Source organism: Oryzias melastigma, linkage group LG8 (genome assembly GCF_002922805.2).
Source record: "Oryzias melastigma strain HK-1 linkage group LG8, ASM292280v2, whole genome shotgun sequence".
Lineage (NCBI taxonomy): Eukaryota > Metazoa > Chordata > Actinopteri > Beloniformes > Adrianichthyidae > Oryzias > Oryzias melastigma.
The window spans coordinates 8,545,887-8,553,029 of NC_050519.1; positions in this window are offsets into that span (position 1 = coordinate 8,545,887).

The window sequence follows — 7,143 nt, forward strand, 5'->3', positions numbered from 1 at the left end:
TGCCACACCTGCTGAAGCAAGGGTGTCAAACTCGATCGCACAAGGGGCCACAATCCAAAACACACCTTAAGTCGCGGGCCGAACAGGATAAACATTCATGGAATTCTCTGAAACTACATTTTTAAAACTTTTTAAAACCGTAACTTTTTAACATAGTTTTGAAATAGATATATAGCATTACCTGTGATAATGCTAGTGGGAATGCTGTAAGCTGAATTAAGGCACTGAAGTTCCTAGTGCTGATAGCTGAAAATGCTGAAATTGACAGCTAAAAATGCTGAAGCTTATAGCTGAAAACACTGAAGGTAATAACTGAAAAAGTTTAAGCTGATAGCTGAAAACACTGAAGCTAATAACTGAAAAAGTTTAAGCTGATAGCTGAAATCACTGAAGGTAATAGCTGAAAAAGTTTAAGCTGATAGCTGAAATCACTGAAGGTAATAGCTGAAAAGGTTTAAGCTGATAGCTTAAATCACTGAAGGTAATAGCTGAAAAAGGCAGAAGCTGAAGGCTGAAATCACTAAAGCTGAAGCTGATAGATGAAATGACAGAAGCTGATAGCTGAAAAAGCTAAAGCTGATAGATGAAAACACTGAAGCTAATAACTGAAAAAGTTTAAGCTGATAGCTGAAATCACTGAAGGTAATAGCTGAAAAAGGCAGAAGCTGAAGGCTGAAATCACTAAAGCTGAAAAAGCTGAAGCTGAAAGATGAAATGACTGAAGCTGATAGCTGAAAAAGCTAAAGCTGATAGATGAAAACACTGAAGTTAATAGCTGAAAAAGGCAGAAGCTGAAGGCTGAAATCACTAAAGCTGAAATCGCTGAAACTAATAGCTGAAAAAGCTAAAGCTGATAGCCAGTTAAAATGTTAGCTAAATGCCAAATTAGCCTAAAAACTGAAAAAGAAAAACTTAAGTAAGCCAAAACAGCTATCATATAGGTGAAAAAATAGCTAAACTTCAAAAAGCCTAAAAACTGAATAGCTAAACCAGCTAGCTTGTAATTATCAGCCTAACTTCAAAATAGCCAAAAAAAAACTCTAAAGAAGAATAAATTAGTCAAAATAACTATTATGTAGCTGAAATAAATAAATGAAATGAAAAAAAATATTAGCTAAACCTTAAAATGGTCTAAAAAAAACGGGAAAAAGCATAAATTAGTCAAAACAGCTATAGTTAAGCTAAGCTTCAAAATAGCCTAAAAAAATCACAGTAAATGCCAAAATAGTCCAAAAAACTAGAAGAATGCCAAATTTTAAAACTTTAAAAGCATAACCTTTTAACATAACTATGAATAAAACAGGCAGGAATATTATTTCAGAATAAATCAAATTAAACCTTAAATAACTTTTAATAATTTACTCTCCATAATAATATATTCTGTCAAAAGGATTGAAGTTAGAAATAAGCGCATGATAACATCGGGCCATTAGTAACAATAAAATAAAACCATCTGGAGGGCCGGATCTGGCCCCCGGGCCATGACTTTGACATGTGTGCTAGGGGGAGGAGTACATTAGACTTTCATCCAAGCTAGGATGAAGTTGTGAGTCCTGATGCGCCTCCACGGTGAGATTCCAACAGACGTGTGTGGTGACCTGGGGGTTATTCCTCCCAGGTGAAGCTCGTAAACACCTGCGTCCGCAGGTGCAGGCAGCTCTTGCTTTAGGGGTCAGCATAATTAGCCACCTCTGAAAACCGGCCTCTGCCCTTCATTTTTGTGAGAAGGAGTCGACACAGCGCCTTCTTTGTGGCTTCGGGGGCCTCTGTTGGAGCGAGCGGAGATAACGCCGGACAGCTTGCCCTTGAGGAATGCAAATGGGCAAAATGGCTGGGCCACAGCCAGTTACTAACAGGGTCCTCCAAGCAAAGCCACTGCAGAGTCCTGCTTTCATCTGCGCACACACGAGCAGACACATCCCAGCACAGTGACTGAATGAGTCCATCAGTGTGGACTCAGGGGCTTCAACACATTCTCATTAGGTGAAGTTTCTACAGAGCTCCACCTATGTGCAAAACTAGAGACTAAAAAAATATATCCTACAAGGAAGATAAACTACATTTCATGCAATATGAAATATAACGACAGACATGACGTTTTGTATGTTTTGGCTATGAGGAACTGTAGCAGGGATTTATTTCCTGTCCTTTCATGAAAGATTAGTCCAGATTTGCAGAGTGTAATATGATAAAGGGGATAATAAAGAATTGGAAAGCTCACACAATGGAGCTTTAAAAACCTACGGAGTCCCACTTTACGCTGGTTGCATCCTTTAGTGCTGAAATTAGGAAATTCACTGCAGCAGACAGTAAAAAACTTAAAAATTTAGTTGCGAAACTAAATTTACTGGATTAAATGGGTCGAAAAGTGGTTGGCATTGATTTACTTCAACTTAAAGGGTAACCAAACAGGGAAGTTGGAGGCTGACTCCACCCACAGAGGGGCGGGGCTGGGGAACAGGACTGTTATCATTACTGGAGCTGCAAATCATGACGTGGGACTTAAATGGTTTGACCAATCACTAATTTAAGATGTAATACCTCAATTCAACCTGCAGAGAGACGGTTTTTGACTATATTTTCAAGAGTTAAACAAGTTTGTTTTAATTTGTCAAAAATTTGGCAACTTGTTCGATGGGGCACTAAATTGCAATGATTAGGCTATATATTATTGTTTTGTTTTGTTTTATTTAACTTTTGTTACAGTTCGACACAAAACTCTTTTCATTTAAAATGTTAAAAATTGGATAATTAAAAATATTATATCACTCAAAAGTTTAACATAATTAATTATTGGGACTGGTGCTGGATCCCTCCTTGCTCAACGCAGCCACTGTCTAAGCTAGGTGTGCTATTTATTTATTTATTTATTGCTCTTGGTTAGTGCTTCTTTCAAACTTTAAGGATGAAAAAGCAGCAAAACACAGCTTCAGGGATAGCTTTAAGGTAAAAAAGACATATTAAAAGCAGAGGTTTGTCTGTTTTATTTACATTCAATTGCCTTTTGGTCAAAAAAAAAAAACTATTGCTTTTGGTTGGAAAAGAATGCGTTAACTGCCATTTTTTCCCCTCTTTTTATACCCTTTAAGTTCCCCATGACAATATTTTTTAACTAAAAAAAACGTTCTTAATAGTGTTTTAATTATAATTATGAAGTTTTTAACCACAATCCCAGAACCTTAATGTCTTAAAAAGCCATTTTTCATGTTGATCTGAAGACTTCGTCTGCTAAATATCCTCTGAGGGGGCGTGGCTTTTGAAGCAGAGTGGAGCTGCTCCGTCCTCCTGGACCTCCACTGTCTGATTATGATAGCTCTGTAAATCATCTCCGCTGCTACACAGAAATGTCTAGCAGTATCGTTTTGAGCTGGATGTCAGTTCGGACAAGGAAGTGAAGATCTCCGTGGACCGAACTTTTATTGGTTTACAATCCTTTACAGCTGCGGTCAAATAAACCGGCATTCGCATTTCGGTGGTCACAACAAGAAGCTCTGAGACTTTCCAGCGTTCTCAGTCCTGCTACCTGCTACGTATTGTATGACTCTCACACGAAAAATCTGGTGACAGCTAATCAGCTAATCGGCGGCTCATTTGACTGCAAAAATCACATTCTCGTTCTCAAAAAGATTATGAGTTCAGAAAGGTTTGATGGCCTTAAATGCTTTTGAGAGAACAAAATGAGCATAAAAGAGGGTTAAGTCAGGGATTAACATTTCTCTGCCTCCGTCCAAATGTTTTATTTGATGCAGGACTATCTCCTTGACTCCTGCACAGCCTTCACTTTCAGCTCGGTTGCTTGTAAAAGCACACGCCACTGGGCATTGTTGTACATCAAAGACCCTTTTTTCCTTTTTTTCTTCCACTGCAGTTTCATTTTTGTTTTTCATTTATAGTTTGGCTCTCCGTCCGCAAGTGCGTCACGTTAAATGGCTCCCAGCGGTTTTCTCTGTATTCCCTAAAAGGAGTGTCAGTTGTGCAAAGAACAAACTAATCAAGCAGACACCACCACCCCCCTCGCCTCCTCCGAGGCTCCTTCCCTGCTGGTTCACTCTCAAAGTCAGGCTCCCAGCTTCTCCCTGCTCACTCTTTTGTTCAACTGTCTCCTGTGTACTCACGCAATAAACGCGCTGGAAGCTGTGAAGGGCCCTATGTAATTAAATCTGACAGTTGTATCAAGTAGATTATGTACAGAAAAAAAAAAATCATCTAATGTCTTTGAGAGGAACTGAAAGGGTGTTTTTGGATTTACGGCGGCCCGGGAAGTCATCACATGAACAGCATCTGACTTTGTTGGAGTCATTGTTGTTAGCAGCGACAGCCCGGGGGGAGTCTTCGGGTTCCTTTAAGATCGCTGATGCTTACCTCATTGGAAAACAATGGACGGCTAAGTCATTGCAAAATGGAAAACAGAAACAGCTGATGCTGAAAGAAGAAATCAGATGGAGATGTTCCTTTAACTTTCTTTTTTTTTCAGTCCTTGTTGAGGTGGAGCAGCCTGAACCGTTGATACCAGGCAGGAGGGATCCATGCTTTCATGTCATTGATGCCTCTCATCTGAATGTTGCAGCAGAAATGGAGACTCTAGACTTCTATTGTCCAGTTTTGGTGATTCTGTGTGAATTGTACCCTTGGTTTCCTCTTCTAAGTGGAACAGGGACGAGCTTAGCAAAATATCAGCCAAAAGTTTGATCCAAAGTGTCCAAAGTCAGGCCTCCAGGACCGACCTCTTGCTGATTTTCCAGAATCCCTGCCTTATCTTCTTGGATCAGGTGTGTTTGACCAATAAGGAGCTTTTACTGACAGGTTGGTTTGAAAACATGAAAGACACGGGCCCTCGACGACTGACTGTGGATGCTCCTGATCTACTCCTTCATATTCCAAACTTTCAGTGTGGTCACATGCTTTAGCATCTTATTTCTCAACCCCTACCAGCCTTTATTCAAAATTTTACGTTTCAAAAAGTGTTTAGCTTTTGAACATTTTGGTTTAAAATGACATAACAACAGTTTTGACACATAATTGTGGAAAAAAATAATCCCTTTAAAAAAATTCTTGGAAAATTGTATATGGTTTAATGAAACTTTGACAGTTTTTTTGGACATTTTCACAGTTTTTTTTCATTTATTTATTATTTTTGCCTCTACATTTTTGAGTAAAAATTGACAACATTAACCACTCAGAATTGAGTTTATTGGATAGTTTTAGGCTAATTGAGGATTTATTGAGCATATTTTGAAAAATATCTGTTGAAAAAATAGAAGCGGAGGTTGTGATTAAATGTGCATATCAGGGATCACTAAACTCACAGTTTTAAATATATATTGATAGAGAAAATTGTAAGGAAAGGAAACTTAAAGTAAATTAAACTAAAGCAGCAGTAGAGGAATTAGTAAAAATAATTTAACACAGGTAAATGGAAACGAAGTCTTAAAAAAAAAAAAAAAGAAATATTGAAAAACATTTTTTTTTTTACTAAAATGTTGATTTAGCAGTGGTGGAGGTGTTATAATTTCCCCTCAAGCTTGGTGATGTGCAACAACAAATTGTAGTAGAGTGAAACAATTTGAAAAGTTGTTAAGTTGTTTCTTTCTGGAGGAAAACAAACTGGAAATATAAAATCCCCAAACCCAACGGTCCAATTTTCAGGTGTTAAACCAGTCCAGAGGTCAGAATTCTGGAGGTAAAAGTTCAGAGACTTACCTATCGGAAGGATTAGGCTTATTTGTAATCCAGGGAACAGATGATCGGGTCAGGAACACCACAGGAAATTAGGCACGCAGAAAAACAGGGCGGGGGAAACACGGATGAAACACATCAGGTAATCAGGACACTGTGGGGGTTGAAGATTTAGGATTTCTGGAAAAATGTCAATTCATTGGGTCTTTTGTAACTATACAGGACACATGATATATTAAGCAATTTTTGGGAAATTCATAAATACGAACAAATGAGTGACATCATGCTGAGACGGTTTTTCTATTAACCTAAAGGTGAAACAGCTTTTGGAAGGTCTCTTTAACCCAATCCAACCATATTTGCTTTGTTTGGACAAATTCACTTAAACTACTAACATCATTTGTTGAATACTTAAAAGATTTTAACTCCTGGGGTGGTAATAATCACCTAAATGAGCTCTCACAACCAACAGGCTTCAGCTGCATGTTGAAAAGCCTTTTCACTCCTCAAGGAAATTGAGTTTTAGTGTCCTTAAGCTCACAAACAAATCCACAATAGTACAAAAAAATCCGTCTTGAGTCAATGTTTGCTTGATTTAGAACTAATAATAACAGGGTTTCTGCATTGGAATGTTTCTGTGTATACACGCGTTTACAGTAATTACAGGACTGGCGGAGAACGTTACCCGTTATTCATCACCTCTGTGGGTATTCTCCTTAAGTTATGGAAATTATACTTAACACATTGGGATTTTTTTCTTTCTTTCTTTTTTTTTCTTTGTTGGCAGTTTGTTAAATGTTTTTTTATAGGTAGTCTAAGTGTTCCCGACTAGTCTGGTAGTGTTTAAAGAGCACTTAAAATGACGCCAGTGCAATTTGCTGCTTTCTGCATGGCAACACCTCACAGGGAAGGGCAGAATTCAGAAGCCGCACGGCACTCCTTTAGCAGTACACAAATGCTCCACGCCTCTTTGTCAGGGATAAAAAAAATCTAAATATTTGGACTGGAATGCAAAGTAAAAAAAGGTGGCCTGAAAGTGGAAAAAGAACAATAAAAATCACAAGAAAGTAGTGAAAGTATCTGTCGACGTAAGTCATTTTTATCTTTAATATGATGTCAAAATGTAGAAACAAGGAGTTCTACAGGCATTAAAAAGGGAAAAATCAGTAAAAATCTAACTGTTAAATAGAATTTCTTAAACTGAATGTCATACAGCCCAATAAAAATGATTTATTTGCTAGTTCTAAGCAAATGGTTTGTATTTTTTGAGTTTTTGTGTACTTAATTTTAGTTAATTTTAATTAGTGACAAAAATTAGTGTAATAAATGGAAGTGACTAAAAAAAATGATCACAAAAAGAATACAATATTTATACAAGTTGGTATATCTTTAGAAATCCTCATGTAATATAAAAGTATTCTTAGGATATTAATGTATTTTTTTTTTGTTTTCACATAATTTATTCTT